Raw genomic sequence first — 16,601 nt, 5'->3', positions numbered from 1 at the left:
ATTAATGTGATGCCAAACGCAAGACCCCAATTTAAATATGTTATCCCAGAGACGAGTAATAACTATTATTCCAAATGTGAGCCCTCCAGATTAGTCTGATTCTGATCCCAGATGCAAGCCACCAAATTAAATATGATTCAACTGCGAGCGAGCCCCCAATTAAGATATGATTCAAATCCAGAAACCCAATTAATATGTGATTCAAATCTTGAGCGAGCCCTCCAATTAATATATTATTCAAATCGCAGATGAGCCCCAAATAAGTATGTTATGCCCGACCACTCCTGTCAAAGCCCCAATCAAAATATACAATTCTGATTGTGGGGGGAGAAACGCACTGTTAATTCAATCCCATCGCTCCACAGATCGCCTAACATATCATTTAAAACTTTCCAAATTAAAGAAAGGCCCAGCCAAATTGTACCATCAATTAACCCCCAAATGAGGCGAAGCAAACCAAGTGTCTTTAAATCAATAAATTAACTCTTTAATTAGAAGAACTAAATTCTTAAACACTATGAAGATATAAACAACATTTAAAATAGAAAAATAGAGTCCTTGCAAATTTACAGTCCAATGTTGCTTGAAGTCCTCACAGAATGTTGCTTGAAGTCCTCACAGCCATGCAATGCAAAAAAAAAAGGCTCTTTCACAGTAGAATAGTCTGTAATCTAACTCCAGCAGTGGGTGATGCTTTCCTTCTCCAGATAATTTCAACGATTAACAACTTGCAAACACTTACAACAGAATCAATCTGACTTTAGAGTTTTTGAGGGATAAAAGATTGTCAAAGTCTAACTTCCCTTCCTTCAGTTCAAATTATCAGAGATTTCTGCTTTGGCTTGACTTTTTTTAGAATTTTGAGATAATAATTAAACAGACAAACATTTTATTCCTTCAGTTTAAATGGCAGAGAGCTCTTTTTTCAGGTGCTAAACACCACAGCTGTCTCTCTAAGTGTGTCCTCTGTGTCTGTGTTCTGTTAGAACAAACTGTCTTTAACTAAAAAGCCAGTTCAAAATTGAATTGTAACAAATGTATTGCTTGATACTCACTCCCAGTGGCTGTATCTATGGTAACAAGAACGCACCCTTTGAATTGCAGTCTCCAAATGGCTGCTTCAAAGGCAATGAAAATGCACCTTCCCATAACTCCTGAGGCTTGCTGGTTCTTAAAGCAATACTGATCCTTTGCAAGCCTTAAAGGCAAACTGCATATTCCTGAAAAAACAACTATCGGACCATGACAACTTGCTATGATCATAACAAGAACCAACCGGACAGGTTTTCTTAAGTTAACAAAGAAAGAGCTTAACTTTATTGTACCTAAACAGAACTATTAAAATAATAAGCAATGCACCATCTTTCACTCACATACACACGAGAGGTTTACACACACACAAATAGGTTACAGAGTGGGGAAAGGCAGATTGGTTGAGTTGGAGTCCATAAAAAAATAAAGGCATAAAGTCTGTGGGATTTGGTGATTCGGCTGGCTTCTAGCTGAATTTGGTGGCCCTGAAGCTTTTAGTTTGAAGAGGTAGATGACTGGGTTGATGGGTCTCTTGGAGATAGCGACGCAGATGATTTCCTCCAGCTGGTTTTCTGATTGTAGCCAGAGTATGCAAACGTGGTCTGTCAACAGGCAGGATTTGAAAGCTTTCAAGCTGAATGGAGTGAGAGTGGGGGGTGGGGGGGGGGGGGGGGTGGTGGTGCACTTAGGTGTGCAAGTGTCAGGGTCCAGTTGCTTCTCCTTTTTGTGGCAGAAAAAATATCAGCTTAAAACCACAGATGGGGAGGGTCTTGTCACATGACAGTCACTCAGTCATTCAAACAGAGCAGTTAGTAGTATATCTCTGCTTGCTGAAAGAACAGGTAGCTCCTTGAAACTTCCTGGGTCTTGGTTTGTGCTGGGAAATGCAGCCATTTTGTCTCTCTCCTCACAGTCCTTTGCAATGTAGGATATAGTTTGCAAACTAGGTGATCATCTTAAGCTGCCAGCAGTCATCCTTTTTTAAATGTTCTTTATAAATGTCTTCAAAAAAATATAAATTCAGATCTCCAGTCAGTGAACCAAAGAAAATTATCATTCAACAAAACACAATGGCGTAACACCTGCCCAGCATGCAAAATAAAATTTGATAACAGGAACATTTCATTATGAGGTCTGTCACATAGTGAGTGCCTTTAAGACTCTGTTTGAAAATACTGTGCTTTTAAGACTGAGCACAGGGTGCCAGCTGTACCTGTCCCTAGGCCACAGCAGGAGAGAAAGGTCACATGGTATAATGTTTCAATTTGATTGTGTGTAAAACTGGCAAAAACTGGTCTGAAGCAGCCACCAGCAAGGCATACCACTGAAGGAAAGAGCTGTCTATTTCTCAGCAGAAATTCTATAAGGAGCCGAGTTAATTGCCGAAGGAGGAAAAACACCCTTTGAAGAGACCATTTGTATTGCTGAAGTAAAGTTCTGACTGAGAGACTGTTGGTTTTAAAATTCAAGTTGACCTATTGCTCTGCTCATTGTTAAAAGAATTGTTTGATGCCTGCTGCAACTGAAGTGTTTTGAATCTTACCTACTAAGAGACTATTTCATCAAATCGGCATGGAGACTTCAAGTGGCATTTGATTGTTTTTGCATTGGAGTGCCTCACCCATCAGGAATGTAACCCACAAAGACTTATATAACAGTTATCTATTTGTTCTTAAGAAACAGCTAATTTTTAAAACCTCATTTTTAAAAAAAAAGAACTGTGATTTTTGATTTAGTTTTAATAAATACTTAATTTGTTGTATGTGTGGGAATGGGGGAGTTAAATTAAAATAAGAAGTCATAAGGTCTTTAGACATAGGTTTTTCTTAATAGTGTTTAAGATTTAGTTTTAATAAATACTTAATTTGTTGTGATCTAAAGCTACCTGGTTTGGTCTGTTTTACTCTGGGGGTAACTAGAGTGTTTAATTTGGTTGTTTTTCCGATTGGGTGGGAAAACTTTAATAATTTGCTGCGATCTAAATTAATGGTGCATTGCTTCTATCTCAGTCATAACAGCTCAGAAATTAAAAAGAAACTACACACACACTCATCAGTCTCACTGTTATAGCCATACTCTGGTTTAGTTTTTTATTTATCCAGGATGGTTCCATGCTGAGATAAACCCAAGATAAAGCGTCAGCCATGATATTGTTTTTCCCTGCAATGTGGATAATCTTTAGGTGGTAAGGTTTCAGAAGCAGGCTCCAATGAAAAAGCCTTGCATTATGGGTTTTGAATTTTTCTAGAAAGGTCAAAGAATTGTGGTCAGTATAAGCTATGGTCTCTTTATATCTAATTTGGACATATATCACAAAATATTTGAGAGCCAGCAACAGTCCTTTGTGCTTTCTTCTCCACAGTAGAGTAGCTTGTTTGATATTTGTTTAATTTTTTAAAGAAGTACCCAACTCTCAATACCTAACTCATCATCTTGGAGCAGGACAGCACCTACCCCTAGGTCACTAGCATCCACTGCCACTTTAAACGGTTTGTTAAGGTTTGGATCTGCCAGCACCATTTCATTGGTTAAGATGGCTTTCAGCCTATTGAAAGCTTTTTGGCACCTCCCTGACCACATTACCTTTGCTTCTTTCTGTAATACATCTGTCAATGGGGCAACTATAGTGCTGATGTTTGGGACGAAGTTGCGGTAAAATCCACACATCCCCAAAAATCGCATTATTTTGGTAGGAGGAACAGGTGTGCAGAGTATTTCTTAAATCTTAAAAGATTAGAAAGTGTAGATGTACAAAGGGACCTGTGTGTCCTCATCAATAAGTCACTGAAAGCTAACATGCAGGTGCAGCAAGAAATTGGGAAGGTTTATGGTATGTTAGCCTTTATTGCAAGAGAATTTGAGTACAGGAGTAGCAAAGTCTTGCTTCAATTGTATAGAACCTTGGTTAGACCACACCTGGAGTATTGTGTGCAGTTTTGGTCCCCTTACCTGAGGAAGGATATTATTGCCATGGAGGGAGTGCAATGACGGTACACCAGACTTGTTCCCGGGATAGCGGAACAGTCCTATGAAGAGAGATTGGGGAAACTGGGCCTGTATTCTCTCGAGTTTCGAAGAATGAGAGGTGATCTCATTGAAACCTACAAAATACTTAAAGGGATAGACAGGGTAGATGCAGCTAAGATGTTTCCCCTGATTGGGGAGTCTAGAACCAGGGGACACAATGTCAAAATAAGGGGGAAGCCACTTAGGAATGAGATGAGGAGAAATTTCTTTACTCAGAGGGTTGTGAATCTTTGGAATTCTCTACCCCAGAGGGCTGTGGAAGCTCAGTCATTGAGTATGTTTAAAGCAGAGATTGACAGATTTCTAAATACTAATGACATAAGGAGATATGAGGATAGTGTGGGAAAAAGGCATTGAAGTGGATGATCAGCCAGATCACATTGAATGTTGGAGCAGGCTCGATGGGCTGAATAGCCTACTCCTGCTCCTATGTTCCTATGTTCTTTTTTCCCATTTGGTCGTGGGAATGGGAAAATCTATCAGTGCCTGCTTCTCTGGGCAACAATCACCATTGACCCACAAAATGCCCTAGATAGATTACTTGAGCTTTAGCGAACTTGCTTTTTGCAAGATTTACTACAGGGACAGCCGACTGTAACCTTTGGAAGAGGGCTTCTAACTGGTCTAGGTGTTTCCCCCAGGTGTCACTGTACATTAACAGATCATTCAGGTAAACTACACAGTTGGGGAGGCCAGCCACCACCTAAATCATCAGCTTTTGGAAGGTGGTTGGGGCATTTCTGAATCCAAATGGCATCACCTGGCACTGGAATAAGCCATCTGGGGTGAAAAAAGTTGAGATCTCTTTAGCTCGGAGGGAGAGGTTGCAGTGGGCAAGGGAATCTGCCAGTACCCTTTTAACAAGTCTATTTTGGTTATCTACATGGCGTTTCCTACTCTATCTATACAGTCTTCCAGGCGGGGAATTGGGTAAGAATCAGCTCTGGTCACTACATTAATCTTTCTGTAATCAATGCAGAGCCTTCTTGAGCCATCGGGTTTGGGTACCAGCACAACTGGGGAATTCCAACTGTTCTGACTGGGCTCAGTCAGCTTGTGCTCCAGCATATACTGAATTTCCTCCCGAACTTGGGCCAGCTTCCTGGGATTTTGTTTTATGGGCAGCACAACTGGGGAATTCCAACTGTTCTGACTGGGCTCAGTCAGCTTGTGCTCCAGCATATACTGAATTTCCTCCCGAACTTGGGCCAGATTCCTGGGATTTTTTTTTATGGAAGGGGTTTCTCCTACATCCACATTTTGTGCGCCCTGGTTTGTCCTTGAAGATCTCTTTAAATGCTGTGAACAGCCTTGTTAGGTCTCCTCTCTGTTCTGCATTTAAATAGGAGAGTACAGTCTCTAATTTCCCTAACATTTCAGTGTTAGCTAACCGGAGGGCAAGGGGTTTGATATGGGATCCTCCAAGCCTCCCTCTAACTCATCCTCACTGTTCCTTTCGCCCTCCTCTTTCCTGACTGCCTGACAGACCTGTGCTTGTTTGCCCCCTTTTTTTGATTTATTCATTCATGGGATGTGGGTGTCTCTGGCCAGCATTTATTGCCCATCCCGAACTGCCCTTGAAAAGGTGGTGGTGAGCTGCCTTCTTGAACTGCTGCAGTCCAAGTGGGGTAGGTCATACCCAAAGTGCTGTTAAGAAAGGAGTTCCAGGATTTTGACCCATCAACAGTGAAGGAGCGGCGATATAGTTCCAAGTCAGGTTGGTGTGTGACTTGGAGGGGAACTTGCCGGCGGTGGTGTTCCCATGCATTTGCTGCCCTTGTATTTTTAGGTGGTAGAGATCATGGGTTTGGAAGGTCTAAGGATCCTCAGTGCATTGCTGCAGGGCATCTTGTAGGTGATACACACTGCTGCCACTGTGCATCGGTGGTAAAGGGAGTGAATGTTTGTGGATGGGGTGCCAATCAAGCGGGCTACTTTGTCCTGGATGGTGTCGAGCTTCTTGAGTGTTGTCGGAACTGCACCCATCCAGTGAAGTGGAGAGTATTCCATCACATTCCTGATTACTGACACCTTCCAAGCTGTGATACCATTTTAACATATTCATGTGGCAAAGCCTTTGCTTTTTCCTACTATCTGGGGTGTCAATTATATAATTCACCTGGCTAATTCTCTTTACTACTCTGTACGGGCCACTGAACTGGGCTTTCAGTGGTTCTCCCTGTATTGATAATAGTACTAACACATGGTCTCCAGGCTGAAATGTTCTGGTCTTGGCATGTTTATCCACCTGCCTTTTCATAGCTATCTGGGAGGTTTTTAGGTGTTCCTGAGCCACCACACAGGCTCTCTTGAGTCTTTCTCGGAACATGGAGATGTAGTCTAACAGGGAAGATTCATCCCCGTGTCCCAAAAACATCTCCTTGATTAGTTTAAGAGGACCTCTCACCACATGTCCATAAACTAATTCAAAGGGACTACAACCAGTGGACTCATTGGGTGAGTCCTTGGTAACAAACATAAGAAATCCCAGCCCTTTGTCCCAGTCATGGGGGTACTCATAGCAGTATGCCCTGATCATTGTTTTAGGGTCTGGTGGTACCACTTCAAAGCCCCTTGCGATTGTGGGTGGTAGGCTAAGGACTTTAGTTGGGTTATGCCCAGATTAGCCATGACCTTTTGAAAACTATTGGACATAAAATTTGTGCCCTGATCCAACTAGATGTCAGCAGGCAGCCCATATCGGTTGAAGAATTGGATTAGCCCCTCCAACACTACCTTGGCAGAGATAGTAAGAGAGATAGCCTCTGGAAAGTGAGTAGCCACATCCATAATGGTGAGAAGATACTGGTAGCCCCCTTTTGTTTTCAGTCGGAGTCCCACACAATCTACCTGCTCTCTGTTGAATGATTCCCCAAAAACCGGTATGGGAATTAGGGGTGCAGTTTTATTGCAGGTTGAGGCTTCCCCACAACCTGGCACATGTGACAAGTCTTACAGAACTCCACCACATCCTTGGGAAGTTGTGGCCAGTGGAAATGCAATCCGATGTGGGCTTGGGTTTTTCTGATACCGATATGTCCAGCCATTGGAATATCGTGGGCTATTCTCAATATTTCCCTACGATACTTCGGCGGCATCACTATCTGGTGAACCACTGTCCACTCTTTGACTGCACGTCTGTGAGAGGAGGTCTCCACTTCCTCATCAGCACCTCGTCCTTTAAACAGCAGCACCTTGGAACTCCCTCTGCTTCAGCTTCAGTTTGGGCAGTCTTTGCTAACTTTTTAACCCTGGGTCGGCTTGCTGAGCCTCAACCAAGGAAGACCTGTTTAACCCATCTTCTGGGTCCCCTAACTTCCCAAACAAGGTTTCAGATAACCAGACAGTAGGGTTATCTGTCCACAGTGCCAGTTCAGCCTCCTCTGATAGAGCTTGTTTGGCCATGGACCGGGCCACCACAAATCGGGAAAAATGCCAGGGACCTTTTCCTGTAGCTGCTCTGTTTCCCTGACCTCTTTCAGTCTCTCTAAAACCACTGGGTATAAAACCACCTTTGCTCCCTCCAGATCATTACCCAGGAGCAGGTTGACCTCATCCACAGGTAAACCAGGGACAATCCCCACGGGTACCAGTCCTGAAACATGGTCGCACTCCAGGTGCACCCAGTATAAAGATATGGGCATATACTTTCCTCTGATACTAACACTCTAGCATTCAATGCAATCTCTGGGGATAGGTCATGCCTTTTCCCAGCAGAAGGAATTGGGTGGCCCCTGTATCCGTAAGTATGACTATGGGCTTACTTGCCTCACTCGAGGGGGATGGGGTCACTTTTCCTCTGGACACCAAATCCTGGCAACTCTCAGGGATTTTGTTCAGTTTTCCCACACTCTCAGTGGTAGATTTACTGCGTTTTACTGCCGCAGTTAAAGCCACAGCCTGGTCTGCTGTGCTTTCCGTCAGGGCCCCTTTTCCTGCACTGGTCCGGTGTACCCTGACTAAACCTATGGGTTTTCCCTGTAGCTTCCAGCAGTCAGCTTGACGGTGACCAGCCTCGTTACAATGGAAACATACAGGCGTCCGAGTGTCACTCCTGTTCTCTGCACCTTGATTTGGAGGTCATAGAAGAGGCAAAGATGGCAAGACATGCTTGGAAAAATGACTCAGGATTTTCTACTTTGGCACACCTAGTGCTTATAGGGCATATAAATAAGGAAATTCGGCATATGCTCCTGTATTTTTCCAACTATTACTGTTAATAGAATGAAATTCATGGTCAGATGGTACCAAACTTCATGATACATCCTCCTGACATGTTCCAACAGCACTGAATGAAAAATTCCAATTCCCGACTCTGACGGTAACAAAAACATGAAACGAGGGTTTCAATGGCCATGGAAGTGAGGTGAAGCAGAGCTATTTGATGTTGTAGACTGAGGAAAAATAGCAACTTGCATTAACGTAACGCCTTTAATGCAGAAAAATGTCCCGAAGTGCTTCACAGAGCTTGAATCAAAAAATGGCCACTGAGCCACAGCAAGAGACATTAGGGGCTGAATTTTACAAATCCCCCGATGTTGGGGTGCGTGGCGGGGGCGGGGCTGCCAGAAAATGCCTCCAGGAGAGGGTCGCCATGCACCCTGACGCCGCGAAGGCCCAACTCGATATTTCAAGGGTCTGTGAGGTCTTGTGGCAGACCCCCACCACCCCCCCACCCCCCGCCCACCACCGCTTGGCAATGGAACCACCATTTAAATATTTAAATAAATTAAAATTAATGAATTAATTATACTTACACTCCCGCTGTCTGTCCCAATGTGATCCTTCATGCCACTGGCTGGCACTTCCAAGACTTCATATTCCCGTCCAGGGAAACAAGGTGGAACATGGGTTGGGAGGGGGAAGGAGGTAAGTTTCTCAGTGCAGAAAGGGGTGGAACGGGGTCAAAGAAACATCATTAGTGTCGGGGATGGTGGTAAGGGTTTTAAGTTAAAGTTTATGCACTCTGCGGGGAGGGAAGGTCAGGGGACAAGGTAAGTGCTTTTGTGGGGGACAGGGCAAGTAATTAATGTTATGGTTATTGGGGAGAGGGGCAAAATAAATGAATTTAATTTGTTAATTCAATGTTTCTTTAAATATTTAAATTTAATGGTAGGGCTCAAAGCCCTTTACAAATTGCGTCAGCACCTGCACACAGGCAGCTGTGCCATTGCCGGGGACGGCCAGCCTGCCCCTTCCACATCATCGGGAGGGGCGGCCCACCACAGCTATTTAAATAAGCTGCCGCGCTTAGGATCACAGCCGCTTCGCGATGTGTGACCCGCACAGGTGGGCCGCCATTGTTTTCGGCAGCAGACTTGTAAAATGCAGCCCTAGATGGGACAACCAAAATTTTTGTCAATAAGAGGTGGGTTTTAAGGAGGGTCTTCAAGGAGGAGATGGAAGTTGAGAGGTGAAGGGTTTTCGAGAGGGAGATCCAGAGTGTGAGGCCCAGATAGCTGAAGGCACTCAAGCAGAGCGAGGAATGGGGGATGCAGAAGTGGTCAGAGTGTGAGCGGTAGAACGCATAAGGGGGTTGTATGGCTGAAGGACATTATAGAGATAAGAAAGGTGTAAGCTCATGAAGGGACTTAAACACAAGGGTGAGATTTTCAAATTTGAGGCATTGGGGGACTGGGAATCAATGTAAGGCAGTGAGGACAATGGTGATGTGTGATCAAGATGTGGTTCAGGACTGGATATGGGCAACAGTGTTTTGGATGAGCTGAAGTTTACAGAGACTGGAAGATGGGAGACCAGCCAGGAAAGTATTAGAACAATTGAGTCCGGTGGTCACAGAGCATGGATGAGATGGAAGTAAGCAGTCATAATAATTAGGTTTTAAACTCAGCTGTGAACCATACAGAATACTGAGGTTTTGTGCAGCCTATTTCAGCCTGAGTGAATAGCTGAGCAGTGGCTGGTCTGAAACAATCGTTTTCATCTTCTGGTACAATACCCACCATTTAAACCCACACACAGTTAAATTGGCCAGAAAGCATTGACCATTCATCATTTCCATCATTGTCAGTTACAAAGTTGTTGGTTACAGTGTGTTAAGAATGCCGTGTACTTTTGGCAGAGACATGTGCTTACTTTGTTATGGTGCAATTTCCTTTTACACTAATTGCCTCTAACTGGTGTCAGGTTACAGCTAGCACTGCTTGCCATTGACTGCAATAACAAGCATGTTAAATAAGTAAATAACACATTGTTACGGTCTAATTATCCTGTGTACTTCAGTGGTATGTGTAATGAGTTCTTTATGTTGTCTGATGCAACATTAATGAAAGCTGTGGAGTCCAATTGGATGAAGATCTCAAATAGGTCCATAACAGCTAAATACTATATATAATATAGAGCTAACAATTTCTGAGCCTTACTCTGGGTGTTACAGTTGCAGAGTGACTCTGGCTCGTAGTCATATGACTACATCCTGGTACTTAGTTCATTAGCATACTAAGATATTAAAGAGACATCACTCTAAAGGCAATCATACAACATCCCCTTTCTTTCCAATGTTAAGTCGCATATGCGAAAAGTAAAAACATATAATATTGGATAACATCAAAACCATCAAAATTATTTACACATGGATAGAGAATGTGAAATATACACATGCAGAAGCTTAAGAGTCCATATATCATTTCGGTGGTTTGACAACTCTTGCTTGAGGAATTTGCATCTCAGCTGTTGCTGCTTTTTCTGAAGTTTCTTTCTCTGCATTCAGTTTCTGTTGCTCTGCCTTCAGCCTGCTAACATACTCTGCTGCTTTTCTCAAGATGACAACTTTTGAAGCCTTGTCATTCTTGGAAAGTTCCAGCATCGCGAAGATCCAACAGACAATGCTTCAACTCATTCCTCCTCTGCCTGTTGAGGGCATTGCATATGCATTGCCTCTCCTCAACCTTCACATCTGAAGGCCTGGGCTTAGGGTCATGGACTTGTTGGGGGAAGAGTACTTGGTCTCATGGAGGTACTTGTCCATTTTGGCTCACTGTGTTGCTGGCAGTTTTCTAGAGAGCAGAAGGTGCGGCCTAGCTGTGCTGTTTCTGGATTTCCAGACTGCACCGTTTGATGCTGGCCAGAGTATGCGAGCAGTTTCCAATCCTTGGAGATTTCCCCTGGGCAATGCTCTCCACTGCTTCGCAGTAGTGGCAATGTCAATCTCTTTTTCTGAGTCACTGGAGTGCGAAGAGACACTGCCTGTTGACAAAGAACTTTCACCATCTGAGTTTGGATCTTCATTCTCTTGGTGTGGCATCTCTGAGAAGGGGCTGATACTTTCCAAACCAGAACTACTGAGATCCTGGAGGAACTGTGACTCAAGCAGATGCTTCTGCTATAACTGGTACCTTGCTGACCTCGTGGATAGACATGATGTTGAGGTCCTTACACACTGGTAGTCCTTCCACTGCTGGTCGCTTGTGTCTACCAGGTAGAATATTTGTGGTTTCCATGTTGACTTACCATAGCTGCATTGCACTGTTAGTGTGCCACTGCATGGGATGAGTGACCTATTGTATGCAGATAACTTGGCAGTTGTCGGTTGTATCATTGATTTCCAACGACTCTGGTATATATCTTTGAGGATACGGACTGGTAGGATATTTGTACTAGCGCCATTGTCAATCTTGACCCTGAGTGTATGTTTGCCAGCTTCCTTTGGGCATGTGATGTTAATAGTAGCAAAAGCTTCCAGTTGTTTGACTTCAAAGGAGTTGTGGGCATCATCAACATGGGAGCTGACTCCATACAGATAAGGAAGATAGATCCATTGGGGTCTCCAGAAATTATTATGTAGGGTGGAAAGAAAATCCATTGCCAGAGCCATGACACATTGTTAGGGGATTCAATTTGCTTTCACTTTATTTCAGCTGTGTTCTGAAAGTTTTCTTGAGGAATGTTGTACATAAGGATTTAATAGATGGAAGGAATGGGATCCATGATAATTATAATATTGTAGAGACTAATATTGGTGAAGATGTTTTTGCCCAGTGCATGGTGCAGATGTAGTGAAGACAATTAATGCAGTAAGTGGATGGGCCTCATCAATGAGAGACTGTTTATGGCTCTAGCTCACTGCAAAAGAAGGACAATCTCCTGACTTTAGTTTTCTACTTACTTATCTTATGCCTTCCTCCTCCACTTACTCCATGCTTATCCATTTTGGATAGGAATGTTGTGGAGCAGCACAATAATCTTGGAGACATGGTATAGTTATATTGTAACGCACCCCTTATCTGTTCAGACATCTGAAGTTTTCTCATTCTGCTGTTGATTGTCTAAGGGAAAAGCATTATTTGCTCTGGTGGAAAATGTATTAATCACCTGCTGAATGCATGTGTCGGTAGCTGGAAATAAGTCAGATGCATAAAGGTTCTGGGGAGTGATGATCCGCCTGGATGTCAGTTTCTAGTAGATGGCACATCTCTGTCACTGCTCCTCAACCGAAGTGTAGCCTGCGCAGAGATTTTTCCTTGACATGTTGAAATAGGTGTGCCTCTGCCAGTAGGTATGGGTTCATGGGTATCAGTAGGTATATGTGGTCTGTCATATGTCTCTCATCACATTACAATGAAGTTCTTGTCTGGTGTTTGTAAAAACTCCAGAGGTTCTTTTAAAGCTAACCAGAAATTCACAACCAATAAAAATCCTGCAACTGGGGCCTTCACTTGATTTTCCGATATACTCTCTGTGCCTGTTCAAATTTGGCAATCGGAAATTTTCCCCTTTGTCTATAATCCTTATCATCAAGGTTTGTAGAAAATTTGACCTCCTTATTTGGTCAACTATTCAGCAACTACATCTCTGTTGCTAAATGCGTATCAGATAGTTTATTTGCATCTATGTTTAACTTACTTTATTGGCTAACTTTGAAGTCGAACTTTCAAACTATTGTATTTTCATTGGTTTTATGGTATCTTCTGGCTCCATACTGCAAAGAGTGCTGCCAAGTCAGAAGAATCAACAGCAGTAACAATGTTTAAAATGCGCTCTTCTCTGAAAATAAAATGTAGGAATGTGAAATTTGAATCAGTAGCACTGCTTTCTGAGCGGCACTCCAGCTTGAGCAGGCTGCTCGAGCAGGTGATCCCTGTCAGCACCAGAAGCAAGGGAACTGACAAGATCATGACATCGCACAGTCATACGAGCTGATGTGACAGCCATATTCCAAATTTAGACCACGCAGCTCCATTGAACAAATTCGCCTGTCACCCAACAAAGAACAAGCGTTTGGCCGTAAATGGGCCCTGTACCAGCATTATTTAAAGGATCAGTCAACAAGTTGCAGGTGAAGTGCTTTTGACCTCTTTCTGCTTAGGCTGAGTTTGGAAGTACTTTGTTTTGAGTTTGGAGTTGGTTTTTGAGAGCTGGTGATTATACTAAGAGAAAAAGGAGGAATACCTGACAGGTATGGGGGCCAGTGGTTGCAGTGCCACTTGGTCTGTGACATGACCAGGAAATAGTGCTCATGATACAGAAAGGGGAGGCTATGTAAGGTGGGGGGAGGAGGAGGAGGAAGGATCTACACAAAAGGCCCTACCTACCAAGGTTTTTTTGAGAACACTTCTCCTACCTCCATCTTACCCAGGAGCAGCAGCTGAGGCTACACAAGTTCAACAAGGAGGAGGTTTCTGAATTGTGCCTCGTCCTTCAACCTGACCTGGAGCCTTACAACAGTACGAGGTCCGCCCTGCCAGTGGCTGTCAAGGTTACTGCCACCCTCAATGTTTATGCCTCTGAGTCCTTCAAGGTGGAGTAAGAGATAATGAAGCAATCCATGTCCACATCCAGCAAGACCAGAACAACCTTCAGCCTTGGACTGATAAGTGGCAAGTAACATTCACATCACACAAGTACCAGGCAATCTGCAACAAGAGAGAATCGAACCACCTTATCTTCAAAATTCAACAGCATTACCATTGCTGAATTCCCCACCACCAACATCCTGGGGGTCACGATTAACCAGAAACTTAACTGAATATTTAAATACTATTGTTACAAGACCAGATCAGAGGCTGGGAATTCTGTAGCGAGTAACTCACTTTCTGACTCTCCAAAGCCTGTCCACTACATAAAAGACACAAGTCAGGAGTGAGATGGAATATTCTCCAGTTGCCTGGATGAGTACAGCTCCAACAACACTCAAGAAGCTTGACACCATCTAAGACAAAGCAGCCCACTTGATTGGCACCACATCCAACACCTTAAACTTTCACTCCCTCCAGCACTAGTGTTCAGTGGCAGCAGTGTGTACAATTCATAAGATGCACTGCAGTAACTTGCCAATGTTCCTTTGACAGCACTTTCCAAACCCGCAGCCTCTAATGCCTAGAAGAACAAGGGCAGCAGGTGCGTGGGAACACCACCACCTGCAAGTTCCCCTCTGAGTCACACACCATTCTGACTTAGAAATATATCGCCGTTCCTTCACCGTCACTGGGTCAAAATCCTGGAACTTCCTGCCTAACAGCACTGTTGGTGTACCTACACCACACTACCTGCGGCAGTTCAAGAAGACGGCTCACCACAACCTTCTCAAGGGCAATAAGGGATGGAAAATTAATACTAACCTTGCCAACAACGTCCAGATCCTATGAATGAAAAAAATAAATCAACAGTTCACGGTATGCTGTCCATCCCAGCATCCAGGAGGTCACAGAGGGCATCTACTCAAGATAAAGCCAGGTCATTGTCTTTTTGCTGAGGAGGGACAAACAGGATGAAAGCGCATGTAGCTTAGTCAGGATAATGGGTTTCCTGATGGGTGCAGGGTACTATCAACTGCATGCATATGGCTCTGTGTGCTCCCCATGTTAACAGAGAGAGTTGCAGGAACCACAAGGGTTACCATTCCATTAATGTGCAGTTGGTGTGCGTCCCTGCCAAGATCATCATTTTGATGAATGCCTGCTATCCTGGCAGCAGCCTAGATTCATTTATTCTGTGTCAATCTGCCTTACCCACTGTATTTGGCCCTTCTAGAGGAACTAGAGGCTGGCTGCTCAGGGACAAAGGCCACCCATCAGTACATGTGACCACCTCCCCTTCCCCCCGCCCACACCCTGCCATCCCACCATGTGAGCAGAGCAGGCCTACAACAAGAGCCATATAGACACTCAGAACATTTTCAAGCAGACAATTGGCCTCCTCAAACAATGCTCCCAATGCCTTGACCTTTTGGGGGGAGTACTGCAGTACACGCCAGAGAGGGTCTTGAAGTTTGTTGCACCTCCACATTATGAGAGTGCAGTCATTACCTCCAGGGATCCGGAGGCCAACTTGAGAGGAGAAGGAGGAGGATGAAGTGGCGAAAGAAGCATAGGGGGAACAGAGTAGAAGGAAGAACAGGAGGAAGCAGGCAGGTGGCATCCTGGTCGCCTTGTAAAGCGACGAGCTGTGAGACATCAGATTACTCGCTCTGATTTCAGTGAAACAACTTTCCCACACCAACATGGATCCATCATTGCCCAATGTAACTGTCCAATGGAACACTTCATCATAGCATCCCCTTGGTGACCATCCAACAACAAAAGCAATCAATGAAACCTTTCTCTAGCATCTTTCTATAACATCCAACATCACATCCAGTTTTACAAGCAGAATTGAACTATTCACCCTTGGGTGTTACCTCAGTGCCCGTTTTATGAATCTTGCCTTTGCTTGTCCTAGTGCTCCGGCACAGTGCTACCCAGTGGCTGCAGCATGGCTTGTGAAAGACTGCTGAATTTCACTGGTGGAGACTGCAGACGGCCTTGCAGGAACCACCCCATTCCCCCCCCACCCCACCCCCAAGCATCTCTGGGCCTTGAGGACCTGGCTTTGTACTGCACCACCTCAGCATCGATGGCAGCAGTGTGGGCTGGCTGGTTGAGAGGCAAAAGCAGGGGCATTGGTGGAGTGGCAATAGTGAGAGCATGAATGCTGTCATCCTGAGAGAGGGCAGCAGGTTCATCCACCACAGTGACATTGCCACCCCCACTGCCCACACCCATCACCTACCCCTTCTCCGGGGAAATGCCTCAGCAATCCTAGTAATCTGCGGTGAGAGCCTGCATGCATGTTTGAGTACTGCAATCCCTGGCCATGATGGCAGCAGTCTGAGACTGCAAGACACAAAGCTTGGGTTGTAACAACAAGAGCAGATTTATTCAGAGATTTATTCATTCACGGGATCTGGGCGTCGCTGGCCAGGCCAGCATTTATTGCCCATCCCTAATTTCCCCTGAGAAGGTGGTGGTGTGCTGCCTTCTTGAACTGCTGCAGTCCATGTGGGGTAGGTACACCCACAGTGCTGTTAGGAAAAGAGTTCCAGGATTTTGACCCAGCGACAGTGAAGGAAAAGAGACATAGTTCCAAGTCAGGATGGTGTGTGACTTGGAGAGGAACCTGTAGGTGTTGCTGTTCCCAGGCATTTGCTGCCCTTGTCCTTCTAGTTGGTAGAGGTCGTGGGTTTGGAAGGTGCTATTTAAGGAGCCTTGGTGCATTGCTGCAGTGCATCTTGTAGATGGTACACACTACTGCCACTGTGTGTCGGT

The sequence above is a fragment of the Heterodontus francisci genome, chromosome 1, assembly GCF_036365525.1.
Source record: "Heterodontus francisci isolate sHetFra1 chromosome 1, sHetFra1.hap1, whole genome shotgun sequence".
In the NCBI taxonomy this organism is placed as follows: Eukaryota; Metazoa; Chordata; class Chondrichthyes; order Heterodontiformes; family Heterodontidae; genus Heterodontus; species Heterodontus francisci.
The sequence above is the reverse complement of the archived record's forward strand: the minus strand, read 5'-3'. Positions refer to the sequence as shown.